Raw genomic sequence first — 15,260 nt, 5'->3', positions numbered from 1 at the left:
GAGAGGGACTTGATCGGGGGAGGGGGAGGGAAATGGGAGGCGGTGGCGGGGAGGAGGCAGAAATCCTTAATAAATAAATAAATTTTAAAAAAAAGAAGCCAAGTCTGACTTCATCCAACTCTATCTGATTTCCTGTTTTAATATGTAAACCCCTCTCCTTACACATGTTGCCACTGATGTAAAATCATTTGTCCTCTCCTCCCTGGAGCTAAGGTATGGCAGCCCCAGTGCCACACCCTTTAATTCCCTGAACAGTGATCTACATCATCAATGCTTACCCAATTTCTTTATAGAATTTGTCTGTACTGGGTGTTTTGTTATAGTCATGAGAAACTGAAGCCTTTTCTAACAAGGTGGATGGTAAAGAAAGCCAGTTATAGGGAAAGTTGATTGCAGAGGCCCACAGCCTGGGCTACTTTCAGAGCAAAAGCCTCAGGAGGACATGAGCACGGTACATATAAGTGATTGCTACCTGAAAGGGTCTCTCAAGAACACAAAGAAGCAAACTGGCTGTGATGAACATGATGAGTTAAAGGGCATTGGATGGTTGATCTGCGGAATGACCTTCGCAAAGGTGGTGAGTTTTGCTTTTCACAAACAGGACGTTTTTGAGCAGACTGGGTGCCATCCCAGCAGAGCCCTTCGTTTCCTCAAAACATTCATTCCCAAGGACGAGAACTGTAGTCAGAAGGATAAGCAGAGAGTGAGAGATGAATTTGACAGGGAAGAGAAGAGCTAGGTGAATCAACACTTTCCTAATTGGTTTCCAGAGGCATTTGTCTACACAAGAATGAGATGTTTGCTATTCTAGCTGAGTGAGTTCTTGATTTCAGGTCATCAATTATGATAATTGAACAAATCAAAAAGTTTTCCACAAACAGAAATTCTTCATTTCCTGGCTGCTACTCAACTTTATTGATTTGACCATGGGGTATGACCATAAATTTCTTGTGGAAATCTTATAAAGTTAATTTTTTTCTTCTGGGAAACTCATTCTTTCTCTTTTCAAATAGTTCAAAGTGTCTGGGCCCAGGTGGATCACTCATCCAACCCTGTCCTCAGCCTGTGTATGGGGCAAGGAGTTTCATAAATAAAACCACCTTCACTCTTGGTGTGAGGAAAATGCCTACCATCTTTCACAAAAGAATCTGATGTATACAACAGATTATTCTTTCAAAATATGTCTTTTAATTATTTTTAAAAACAATGCACTTGTAATCATTACAATATATTTCTCAAAGTCAAAAAACACAGGCTCCATTGTATAGAACTATGTCTTCCCAAAATATAAAGGAAGGCTATTTTATATGACCCATGAATCTCTAAAGCAAGTCTGCTTTAATATACTCCAAGAAACAGTAGGCAGTATTTAATAGTAAAGAAGATCTAAGACCCAAGTTCAAGGCTAGACAATACTTAGAATTGTGTGTTGGTGGATTGCTAAACTTCTTTAAAAAATTTCTTTCTTTCTGGCTCCGTCATACATTCAAGGTTGCACATGAAGCTGAGTAAAAAAGGTAAAAAGAACTAAACAAATGTAAAGTATTATAAAATACATTCTATAGGCTAGTAGAATTTGGCCTTTAAGGTCTTTTTCTTATCACTCTGGAAGGGGCTAGAATTATGAAATAATTTTATAGAGCAAAATCAATGACCTTTGTATACCTTTGAAAACAACAAAAATACTGTTGAGGGGGTACTATGTACTAAAGAAGATATGGACTGCTTTCTAGATTTTTATTCATCTTCAATCTAGCTAGGTGAGACAGTTGTGCCTATAATACAATGATTATCATTAGTTAATTTATTGTCTCTACATCACATGTTATTTAGAAGTAGTTTTCAGGTTCTATCAATCACATTTATTCAGTCTTGTCTTTATACTTGCCAGCTCCCCTAGTGCTGGGCTTTAGAGAGAATGAATAAAGGAGCATGGGACATAGGAGCATGCCCTCATTTAAGAAGAAACTGCTCTCACTCTCCTCCCATTTTTCATGCAGACATCACTTTCTGACAGTATATTTTTTGTTCTAATATCCTGCTTTGTTGCACATTGGCTTCCAACATGAAAAGATCTCTCCAATTTCCGTTTTTCAATAGAATTCCTATCTGAGGGAGTTGTCTTGACCCTTTCCTCCTCATTTTTATTGGTTCTTGAAGAGCACCAGAAATGTATTTTGAACATGTTAACCATTTCCCAAAATTATTTTGTATTCTTAACTACCTATTCAATATTGTATCCTTTTATTTGTAAAAACCACAGTGGAACATTGGGCTGAACTCCCAAAGTCCAGCCAAAGAGAGGGAGGAGTCAGAATATGAGCTAAGAGGTCAAGACCATGATGGGGACACCCACTGAAATAGCTTATCTGAGCTAATGGAAGCCTTCCAACTCCAGCCTGACAGCGAGGAAAGCAGCATTGGACCAAACTAGGCCCTCTGAATGTGGATGACAATTACACAGCCAGGCCAGATTGTGGGACCATTGGCAGTGAGACCAGGATTTATACCTGCTGCTTGTTCTGGCTGTTTGGAACCCATTCTCCCTGGAGGGATCTCTTGTGCTCAGCCTAGATATAGTGGGGAGGGCCTTGGTCTTGCCTCAAAGCAATGGGCTCGACTTTGTTGATTCCCCATGGGAAGTCTTACCCTCTTTGAGGCATGGATGGGCCATGGAGGAGGCAGGTGGAGGAAGCAGAAGGTGGGATGGGAGTGGGAACTGGATTTTGCATGTAAAATGAGAAAAGATAGAATTTTTAAATAAATAATAAAAGCACATCAAGCACAGTTTGTAATGCCCATAGATTCTTGAATTTGTGGCCTTCCACCAGAGAATGGTCAGCCTACACCAGGGGCCACACTCTTAAAGAAAACTGCCTCTCCCTCCTTGCACAGGCATAAGACTTTGGTCTCAGCTCCCTTCTTATTGGCTTGCTTGAGCTTGCACATGTCTTGTGTAAGCTGTTGCCATTGCAGTGAGATCATATGCACAGCCATCATTGTACATCTAGAAATACTTCCTTACAGTCACCCACTGGCTCTGGGTCTTACACTATTTGTGTTTCCTCTGCTGAAATGATTCTTTAGCCTTCGGAGGAGGAAATAGGATATGTAGATAAGAGAAATATTAATGTACAAATTAAAAATTTTACGCATTTAGACTGAAAGTTCTATAGTCTTTTATTCTTTAGACATTAGCTAGTATCTGTGCTAGCTAGGTTTTAGGTCCTATGGGAGAAACCACAACTATTAGTTACCTAGTCATACTATTAAGCCAATCTTAAATGACATAGTGTTATATCAATATCCTAGTTGATGGCTAAATCTTCATCAGAGAAGCTTCTTTCTGAACTAGATATCTTGGCTTTTGCCACCCTCCTTATCTTTTTTCTCCCATGTAATTACACCCTTGTTGTTTTTTAATTGTTTCTTTTAATTTTGATATCATAATTTAATTACATCATTTTCCTCTTCCCTTTTTTCTCTCTGAATCCTTCAATATACCCCTTTTTAATCTTTTTCAAATTTATGGTTTCTTTTTTCAAATTGTTATGTACATAAATACATACATTCATGAACACAAATACACTCACAGAATGTGTGTGTACATATATGTGTGTATGCGTGCATGTCTATATATGTGTGTACATATGTATATATGTGTGTGTGCATATGTATATAAATATACATTCCAAAATACAGAAGCATAGCCTGTTTTGAAACAACGGACTCACTATACAGTCAAGGATAACCTTTACCTTCTGATTCTTCCACAACTATTTCCTGACCCTAATCCTGGTGGGTATATAAGTGTGACTACCATGTCTTATTTTTGCAGGACTAGGCATTGGATACTGGTCCTCAGGCATCCTAGGCAAGCATTTTACCAACCACAGTATATACCCAGGTTCGTTTCCTTTGTCGTTGAGCCATTATTCTTTTGACACTCTAAGTAAGCTGCCACTTACAAGTGAATAATTTTCCAAAGAACTAGAAGTAGTCTTTTTCCATAATTCTATTTCAGATATTAGCCCAAGACTGGGAGTGCAGCTAATGGATAAATATTCATAGATGGTTTGTATTAAAGAAGCCTAGGACTGAGAATTAGCATAAACGCCTCTTTCTTTATATCAAATATTATATTTAGTTTGGACCATTGACTGTCTTCTGCACAATTCCACATTAGGATTTTATACAGTGTTGAAAGGAGTGGAAAAATATATGGAGAAATTTTGACACTCAAGGTATTCACAGTGTTAGTCATCTTGAGTTGTATCCTTGTTAGGATGACTGAGTAAAGATTCCCTCCACGAAGTATAGTGGGAAGGCTACTTGTTGGGTCCCAGCTGCTTAGCCCTGAAATAATCACAGAGAAACTGTATTAATGAAATGACTGCTTGGCCCATTCGCTCTAGCATATTATTGACTAACTTTTATATATTAATTTAACCCATTTCTAGTAATCTGTGTATCTCCATGAGGCTGTGGCTTACCAGATAAAGTTCTGGTGTCTGTCTCTGGCAGGGCTGCATGGATTCTCTCTGACTCTGCCGTCTTTCTCCCAGCATTCAGCCTAGCTTTTCCCACCTAGTTCTGTTCTGCCCTGCCATAGGCTTAAAGCAGTTTTTTATTAATCAATGGTAATAATAGCATACTGAGGAAAACATCACACCACCTTCCCTCTTCTGTTTAAATAAAAAAGGTTTTATTTAGCAAGAATTACAGTTGCAATATTTATATCTAATTTATCTTTTATCATAACTAAGGAAAACTATAATTATAACTATTTTTCAATTCCATCAAAGAGTCCAGAAGGATATAATATTACCTAAGCTAACATGATGTGCATTGTAAGCAACTTCCAAAATTCTAGAGTTGACAAGAGACATCTTGTTGCCTGGACAGTCACCCAAAGTTCTTCTTTACTGTTGGGGTATCCATCTTCAGACTACACTCCCATAGTATCTAGCATACATGCCCATAAAGCAGTAAATTTCAAAGACAGTTCTGACTATATTGGCAATTTGTCAGTAACTTTCTTCTGTGTCCTGCAGAATGCCTAGCAGATTCTTTCATGCAGCAGAAACCCTAAAGGATGGTATGACTTTTGGGGAAGTTCAACAGTCATTTCTCTGTGGGTACTCCAGGTCCAGTTCATCAAGAAGTTGTTTATAAGAGTAGTTTCTTACCCAAATGGCTAACAAACTCTATAAGAAGCCTCGCTGATGCCCATCATCCTCCTTGTAGTAGATTGGTATTGTCAGGAGCAGATGTGTCTCATTGCCATGAAAAGTCCTAACTTCTTAAAACATTTAAAATGCTACATTCTATAGTCTTTGAAAGGTTTGAAGAATACCTATCTATCTGAAATACATCTCTGTACATCTAGAAAATCTGACATGACTACAAGCTGGACTATTATAGATATTTATTAATATATATTTCCTAATTATACATTACATTTTAAAGGAGCTTCACAAACACAATACCTTAATCAAGAGCAGAAATATATATACAAAGTATAACAAAATTTATCTTAAATTTTCATCAATAAACCAAGATCCATACTCATGCAAATATCTATAGTATATTCCCTTTTAAATGTAATTCTTTTATTAATATGTAATTACATATTTATAGACAATATTGGGAGTGTGGGCATAGTTGTCTCCATACTGCTTCCTGATTTTTGTTGGGCAAAGTAATTTTTGAGGGCTGTTCAAGGCAACCTTTCAGGGGCTCTTGGTCCATATTAGTCTGAAAGGATTCCACAGTTCTCATATCCTGTGGAAACAAAAGAGAAACCTCTCTTCCAAAGTAACATATCCTTAGATTTCAATTTTGAAAACAAGATAACTTTATAATATATATGCAGGTTTAGCTTAGCAGCACATACAATGAAATATCTCTCTGTACTTAGCTCTTTCACAGTCAAATTTCAAAGAAGACACAATTGTATACACAATTCCATCTTTACATTACTTATTTATTTTTACTTTATTCCTTTTAATATTTATTTTATTATCTTTACTCCTTTAATCTGTGACTGTCTGTACTCTGTCTCTTTAAAGACATTGTTTTGTTTTTTGAAAGACATATATTTATTTTGTATATAACTCTCTATACTCTTTTTCTTCTCTGTTATAGCCTAGGTACATTTATGCAACACTGTGACCCATTTAGAGGTCTTTTGTGTATGAATCTGATCTATTGTGTATCAGTAATTCTTTACTGTCCAGGAGTAATTTTTAAAATGCTAAGTTCTACTTAAAAACTTAAGCAGCTGCATTACTAGGAGAAATATAGTACAGCCTGCTTGCCTTGCTCAGTCCAGCATAGCATAGCTGCTCATTGCCTCTGAGAGCCATGCACACAGGCAACCCCTGTTGTAACCAAGCAAGTTGTAGCAGTCTGCTCACAGACCCCACTCAAATGCTTTGTAGCCAGACCTCCAGAAAGAGTCAGAGTTCACACTGGCAGTATGGCCCAGAAATCTGGCATTTCAAAATCACTGCTTTTTTCCTGCTACCGCTGAATCAGGAAAACCTCTCTTAAATGAGCTGCAGCATGCCCAGCAAATGCTGGCTACAAAGAAGCCATGCTTAACTCTGTCCTTTTGTGTCTAGCATTCCTTTCCAAGCTTTCTCAGGTTTTCTATGGATTTAGTCTACCATGTTGGTGTGCCAATTTGTAGTAAGGAGGCTGTCCATTGGTTCCTGGCAGCTTATCCCCAAAATTACTACACAAAACTGTATTAATTAAATCACTGCTTGGTGCATTAGCTCTAGCTTCTTATTGGCTAACTCTTACATATTAAGTAAACCCATTTATATTGATCTGTCTATGGCCATGTGGCTATGGCTTACTGGCTAAAGTTCTGGCATCTATTCTCTAATGGGGCTATATGGCTTCTCTCTGACTCTACCTCCATTCTCCCAGCATTTCATTTAGTTTTCCCCACCTAGATAACTTCTGCTATAGGTCCAAAGCAGTTTCCTTATTCATTGATGGTAATCACAGCACACAGAGGAAAAATCCCATATCAATGAAGGGTATGAACAGAAGTGACAGAAATACTTTGCTCTTGAGCTGTGTTGATTTCTCTGCTCTAGGAATATCTTTCTGATGCCTTTGAGCAGAATCATTCCCATGCAATTTGGATACCGTCTTATTCTGAAATTGTAGCGAATGGTCTATCTCTGTCTCCAATTACATTATCTGTTAATGGGATACTTTATTCTTTAGAAAATGAGAACTAATAATTCTAATGATTGCACTATTTATCTCTGGGTGACAGAATAACATATCCTTGACTTCTCTTTAGAATGTTCTCCAAGGCCTGCTTACACAGTGAAGACTTACTCAGGTCATGTTTTCTTCAGGGAACCCAGTCTGAGCATGCCTGTCCCAATGCATACATCATTCATTCCTCAACCCGCATGTATTTTAAATCAGCCCTGATTGTTTAATGTAATTAATTATTTGAAATGTTTTTATCTTCCCAATAAAGCTCTTTACTATCAAAGCAATGTGTTGATTTCATCGTAGTTCTTGTATGGAGACAGTGTCTGAAAAAAGTGTTCATTTTCTAGTGAGTTCTGAGGACCAAATTGCATGCATCCTAGCATGAATCTTTCTCCTAGAAACTACATAGCCGAATGGCATTTGTAATTTATCCCCTGGCATTTCAGAAAACTTAGGGGCTTTTTATTGTATAATTGCTGCAGAAATGACTTCTGTTTCTCACTACTACCATTTGAAAAGTCAAATTTAGAGAGCAAAATACCTGTCTATTTGCAGAAATGTCTTTCTTTTACTCAAGAAAACCCAGACTCTTAGTTCCTTCCACCTGTGCCTGGGAATCTGCCCTTCTCACTAATAAAAATGATTGAAAAGCACCTTGAAAATATGAAGTGTTATATAAATGCTAACTGAGGCAATAATAAAACAGTAATAATAACTATTTGCAGATAAACGTCACTTTCAGGCCCAGGGGAGACGTTTCGCAGGAGGAAAGCAGAACGGGTCTTGTATGTATCCCTGGGCCATGCTTCATTGGAATCACACCCTTCTCCTTCCATTTGGATACAGCCATTCACCATAGTCATGAAATAGTACTGGTATGTAAAGTGATTGTCATCACCCACACCATAAAATGCAATGTGTTGCCAGGCCATCCATTCCCTAACAAGTGCCAGGGTGACTTCACTCAGGCTGATCATTTAGAATATAAATGGATTTAGGGGAGAGTGCACATGATCATTCAGTGCTTGTTGGTCACAGCTCAGCCTCTCAGGTAACTGTTGTATCAACTCTAGCCTTGGACTAATGTCTATCCAAAGGCTGATTTCCTGGGGATTCAGATGAGGAGTCATCAGCAAACACCATGGGATTTGAGAGCCTCTGGGATATCTCTTTGGCATGTGTTTTCCCTTCACCAGCTTTATATGCTGAAAATGAAAACAAAAGCAGAAAAGACAAGCTGCCTAGCAGAGATTAGTAGAACATAGGAGGAAGAGAGGGTTTCAGAGGAAAAACTGCAGACAGACCTAAAAGTGCCTATGTAAGGTACAACAGTGATGAGGTTGGTTAGTTGTCTACCAATTAGAGGTGATTATTACCAAGCCTGATGACCCGAGTTTGATCCCTGAGACCCACATGGTAGAGGAAGAAAATTGACTCTAGCAAGTTGTTCTCTGACCTCTATACACATGCTATGCTTAAAAACTAAAAACAAAGAATCAAACAAACATAACAATGCTATTTTGGTATTTCATGTCTACTCAGAACCTCCCAGGTTATAGATTAGGATTAGGACATCCTAAAACCCTGTACTGTTGTAGCTGAAGGAAAGAAAGGAGATGTCAAAAGAAAACCCAGGCATATTAAGGTTAAAAATGTCCCTGATGTTTTTGTGTGACACTGTCTCTTGTCAATGAATATTTACAATGAGATGAATAACTCTTCCTAATCCTCCTGCTCAGGTACTGTGAGGTACACTTTGTGTTTATCTATAGTGCTCCCACTACTGTCTAACTACAGGCTCTAATAAAACCTACATTGTGGCTTTACAAGGACTGATGACTTAAAAATTCTACTAATGTGTTTCTTTTCCTTAATCTATTCTGTGCAATTTCCATAAGCACATATATGTAAATACAGACATATGTGGTTGTATATCCATATCTGTCTGTGTGCACATAGAGTTTATAGTAAAAATAGGTTCATGCAGTTACAGAGGCTAAGATATTTCATTATTTTCTGCCAGGAATTTGAAAATGACATGTTTCAAGAGTTTGAGAACATTTGAAAATAGTTACCCACCATAACTATTGATGACCCTATTGATAAAGGCATAACACATGTAGGTTATAGGACAAAGAAGTCAAACTGGAGCTGCCCTGAGAGTGTTCTCCTTTCTGACTAGTTTTCAAAGTTCTGGAAGATGTTATACATGGTGTTGCTCTTGAGAAAAGACATCAATTGTATCACCCACCAGTGAACAACAGATTATACAATACCAAGCTTCCAGGCAAGATGTGACCACTGGCTCACTAGTGTCGTGAAGGTTATTGGGGCAAAGAACTTTCTGATTAGATCTGAGACGTACTCACAGAATTTATGCATCGCATTATAAACCTGATCAAAAGCCTGTGGCTCAGAAGGTCAAATGTCTTAGAGGGAGCTCAAATACTGTTGTTTTACTTAATGAACATGTTGACAGACTACCTTCTATATATTCATGTTTATATTCATAGAGTAGTCCTGCTCTCTACCAGATAAGTTGTCTTTTGCTATATGCAGCAATACCAGAGACACAAACTGGTTAAAGTGATAAGTACTAGTGACCCAAATGTACTCATCCCTAAATGTAGGGTCTTTATCAACTCCTGAAAGTATCAAGGAACATTGAGGAAGAATGAAAAGATAGAATGAAATTTCAGAAAATGGGTAGGAATGTTGTGAAATGCTGTAATCTTGACATGGCCATTGCAGTAGTAAACTGCCTACAGCCATTGTTGCAATAGAGATAGACACATGAGATAGACCAATGAGGTCATTCAACACTACAGCAGGCCTTATGATCTGAAAAAAATTATGAAGATGGTGGGGTGGTGGGAATGTTGAGGTACCTGTGGGAGAGGAGGGAGTTTTTGATAAATTTGATCAAGATACATTGTGTATAGGTATGAGTTTGTCAAAGAATAAGTAATTCAAAGATATTCTAAAAAAAGTATGAGAACCAAGAGCCCAGAGGTGAAAGGAACTGGGCATCTCTGTGTCTCAGTCTGACAGCAAGAATATTCAATCTACCCGATATTTTTTCCTATACAAGCCTTTGATTAAGTGGATGTCTACTTCTTTGAGTCTAACAATTCAAGCTCATTTTTTTATAGAGACATATTTGCAGATACTCTGAAAGAATGTTGAGCCAGATATCTAGGCATGCAGTAAGCCAACCAAACTGACACATGAAAATCACGATAGTGATTATGACCTCTCACAAACAATTGGAGTTTGTGTCCTGCATTTCAGTCTCAGCTATGTGTCTGCTTTGTCTATTTCTTTTGTTGCTATGACCAAATCCCTGAAAAGAAGCTGACTTTTAAAGCAAATTCTGTCCTTTATGGTAGACACAGAATGGCATATGTAAAAAGAGATAGCAGCAAATTCCATTGAAACAAGCAGGAGGCAGATCAATTCTGGTGTTTGGCTATCTCTCTTATTTTTACACAGTAAATTTCAGCACGTGAAATGATCCTGTCTGTAGCATTATTAATAAAAATCCAGAGACAGATATTGGGGTTCAACCTGAAGATCAGAAAAACAATTCAGCCAGTCACTGGCTCTTATCTCCACCTCAGACTGAAATGCGATCCCGCCTCCAGGAATCCTCAGAATGAGGCTGAGTTGAGACCTGTCTCTTCCCGTCTTATATTCCTCTCTAGTGCTGGAATTAAAGGCATGCATCACTACTTCTCCAGCTTCTATGGCTAACTAGCATGGCTACTGGGATTAAGGGTGTGTGCCATGACTGCCTGGTCTTATGGTTGACCACTGTGACTGTTTTACTATCTGATCTTCAGGCAAACTTTATTTATTAAAATGTAATTGAAATATCACTACAACTGTCCACATCTATAGTGGGTCTTCCCACCTCAGTTAACCTAGTCTACATAATTACTGAGAGATATACCTAGACGTTTATCTTCTAGGTGATTCTACATCCTGTCCAGTTGACAGGTATTTGATCATCAGTATTAACCATAACTGTGTCTGAAGACTAACACTTAAGTAATGAGCAGGGCAGAATCTGTACTGAACACACTAGCTGTTCCTTCTGTTAGAGACAGCAGCTGAATTGAAGTTTGGACCTACTTTCTGGGTTAGAGGTCAAGTATCAGGAAGATGCTTAAGGTTTTGTGCAGTGATAGCTGAATGTGAGCTCTCATTTATTATCATAAATTGCCTGGAATTCATATAAAAGACATAATTTAGTAGCATTTAATCATGTTTATAGTTTTTGTAGCTCTTAATTACTTTGCTACCTTATATCTAATCATATGAGCAGGACAATCTTTATGAACAAAGGAACTGAGACATTATCTTCAGTGTGTTGGAAATAATGTAGAAGACACATGCTCTATTAGGAAGAAGGGTGTCAAGGGATGGAATGAGCCATGGCAGTTATGATGACAAGGAAGAACAGGAACAGCCCATGATTCTATCTTCCTATCTTCCCATCTCCAGTATAAACTTATGGGATTTAGGCAAGTTCCATGTATTCTCTAGGTCACTATCCACTGTTTGAGTAAGTAGACATTATGTATAATATACTTAGCATAGTCCAATATATATATACAGTTTCTTAGAGAATTTCATGCAATGCATTTTGAGAATATTCCAATTCTAATTCCTCCCTCAACTCTTCCAAAATTTATCCCCGTCTCCATTCCCATCACCTTTGTGTTGTCTTTTAAAAAAAGAACACATTCCACTTCCCATATAGATTAGATCCATGTCTCCTGAGTAAATTGGGAGCATGGGGATCATGGAAGAGGAAAGGGGAAAGGGGAGGAAGGGAGGGGAGTGAAGAAAAATATATAAAAATAAAAACAATAAAAATGTCAAAACAAAACAAAAAAAGAACACATTAACTCTAATTTGGGCTATGCATATATTTCTGGATGTGGGGGGCATGAACGATGGTGAGTTTGACCTACTATTAGCTATACCCTTAAAGAATGTTTATTTTCCTTTTCCAGAAGCAACCAACTGCTTTTATATTTAGTCTGTGTGATTTTCCACTTGACACAACCAAGAACCACTTAGGAAGACATTCACAATGTGGACTTGTGTACCTTGTATTTGCATGTGGGTTATCTGTGGTAACTTAATTGATATGGGATGATCCAGCTAAGCACTAATTTCTAAGCTTTGGTTCCTGAACTGTAAGAATGGTTTATTTTTTCTGATTACATGAAGATAAGTGAACAAGTATGCACTCATCACTCTCTTTTACTAATGGCAGATATAACTACCTGTTCAAAGTTCTGCCTTCACTTATCCACAGGGATGAGATATAACTAGAAACCTTAAGCTGAAGTAAACTCCTTATTCCCTAAGTGTTGCAGGAGAATTATCTGTATTCTGTCAATCATGTGTTTTAATAAAACACTGATTGGCCAGGCAAGACGTATAGGCGGGTTAACCAGACAGGAAGTTGAGGTGGGGCGATGAGAACAGGAGAATGCTGGAAAGGAGGAAGCCCATTCCTCCCATTCCAGCCCAGACTACTGAGAAGCAAGATGTAACCTGCTCAGCTAAAAGGTATTGAGCCGTATGACTAACATAGATAAGAATAATTGGTTAATATAAGCTACAAGAGCTAATAAGAAGCCTGAACGAATGGGCCAATCAGTTTTATAACTTATGGAGATCTCTGTGTAATTTTCTTTGGGGCTTGCCAGCTGTGGGGTACTGGGTGGGACAGGAACCCCAACAAGCCTGACTCCTCATGTTACACCTAAGGTTGATTTTGCCTGGTTATTTTATCATATCAATAGCAATAACCTAGGACAAAGTTCATGTTTACTCTTTATATCAGCACAGATACTTGTTTTTGTTATAGATAAAGTCTTTATGGTCTCGTGGTATAGTATGTTGTACAGCTGTTATTTTTCTATAGCTAGTGCCTATCCTGCCATTTCTTTTATTATATTTTATTTTATTCTTCTTTAATATATTACATCCTGACTTCAGTTCCCCCCCCCTCTCCTCCCTTGGTCTCTCGCATAAACTTCTACTCTCTCCCAGATAGACCTTTCTTCTACTTTTTCTCAGAAAAGAACAGGCTTCCCAGGCTCATCAACCAAACATAGCATAACAAACTGCGATAAGACCAGGCATATACCATCACTTCAAGGCTGGACAAGGCTACCCAGTAGACAGAAAAGTGTCCCATAATCAGTCAAGAGAGCCTAGGTCAGATCCCTAGAGGTTTCCTGATCTTTTCTAGTCCCCCATGCATCCTGGTCAGTTGATTCTGCGGGTCATGTTTTCTTGGTGATTTCTTCAGTTCCTCAGATCCTTCCTCATTCTCTTCCAAAGGACTCCCTGAGCTCTGATTCATGTTTGGCTATGGGACTCTATATCTGCTCCCATCAGTTGCTGGATGAACTCTCCCTTGTTTCTTTGATGAAGATTCTGATAGGCTCTGCTCCCAGAGCACTCTGAAGGCAGGACAAACTATAAGTCTAAAATGTTGTAGCTGTGATGATGTTCCATTCCAAACCCTGCACATGAGGTTTTGCCTGGTTATAGAAGATGGCCAGTTCAGGCTCCATGTTCCCCATTACTAGGGTTACTTTCACAGATGCCATGGAGTTTCCATGGCACCAGTGTTTGCCCCTCCCCTAAACTGTCTCCCCCAATTTTAGTTGTTTCTCCCAGTATTTTCTTCCTCCCTTCTCAACAGTCTTTGGTTGAGAGGCATCCAGGTTGATTCAATAAATAATATTATGGATAAAGATGCTGTGAACATCATTGAACTAGTGCCCTTGTGATAAGATCAAGTGTCCTTTGGGAGTAGTTTAGCTGAATCATGAAGTTGATCAATTAACAATTTTTTAAGAAACCTTCACATTGATTTCCAAAGTGGCTGTACAAGTTTGCATTCCCAGCAGTGGAGGAGTGTTCTTGTTTCACATTCTGGGCAGCATGAGCTGCCACTTGTGTTTTTGATTTTAGCCATTCTGACAAGTGTAAGATTGAATCTCAATGTCACTTTATTTACATTTCCCTGATCACTCAGGGGTGTGACAATTTCTTTAAGTTTCCTTGGTCATTTGGGATTTATTTGTTGAGAATTCTCTGTTTAGATATGTATTCTGCTAATTAATTAGATTGGTTTGTTTGTTGATGTCTAGTTTCTTGAGTTCTTTATATACTTTGGGTATTAGCCCTTTCTCAGATGTGGGGTTGGTGAAAATCTTTCCCCATTGTGTAGAATGCCTTTTTGTTCTGTTGAAAGTGCAATTTGCCTTACAAAAGTTTTTCTGTTTCAGAAGGTCCCCATTGATTAATTTTTGATCTTAATGCCTGCAGTATTGCTGTTCTGTTCAGGAAGTTGTCTCCTGGGCCAACTTATTTTTAAGGTTATTTCCCATTTTCTGTTTTATCCATTTCAGTGTGTCAGGTTTCATATTGATGTTTTTGATCTACTTGGACATGAGTTTTATGCAAGGTGATAGATATAGATCTATTTGCATTCTTCCACATACTGACATCCAGTTAGATCAGAACCATTTTTTGAAGATACTTTCTTTTCCCACTGTATATTTTTGGCTTCTTTATCAAAAATAAAGTGTTCTTGGGTGTATGGATTTATGTTTGTATCTTTGATTCAATTCTATTGTTAAATGTTTCTGTTTTCATGCCAATACCATGCAGTTTCTATTACTACAGCTCTGTAGTATACCTTGAAATTAGAGATGGTGATTTCTCCAGAAGTTATTTTACTGTACAAGATTACTTTAGCTATCCTGGTTTTTGTTTTTATATAAAGTTGAATATTGTTCTTTCAAAGTCTGTAAAGAATTGTGGTTAAATTTTGATGGTAATTCATTCAATCTGTAGATTGCTTTTGGTAGAATAAACACATCCTACTATTCCATGAGCGTGGGAGATATTTCCATCTTCTGACATACCCATTAATTTAATTCTTCAAAGACTTGAAGTGTTTGCCATACTTTCTTGGT

Source organism: Microtus ochrogaster, chromosome 18 (assembly GCF_000317375.1).
Source record: "Microtus ochrogaster isolate Prairie Vole_2 chromosome 18, MicOch1.0, whole genome shotgun sequence".
NCBI classification, from domain to species: Eukaryota; Metazoa; Chordata; class Mammalia; order Rodentia; family Cricetidae; genus Microtus; species Microtus ochrogaster.
This window is presented reverse-complemented; position numbering follows the sequence as displayed.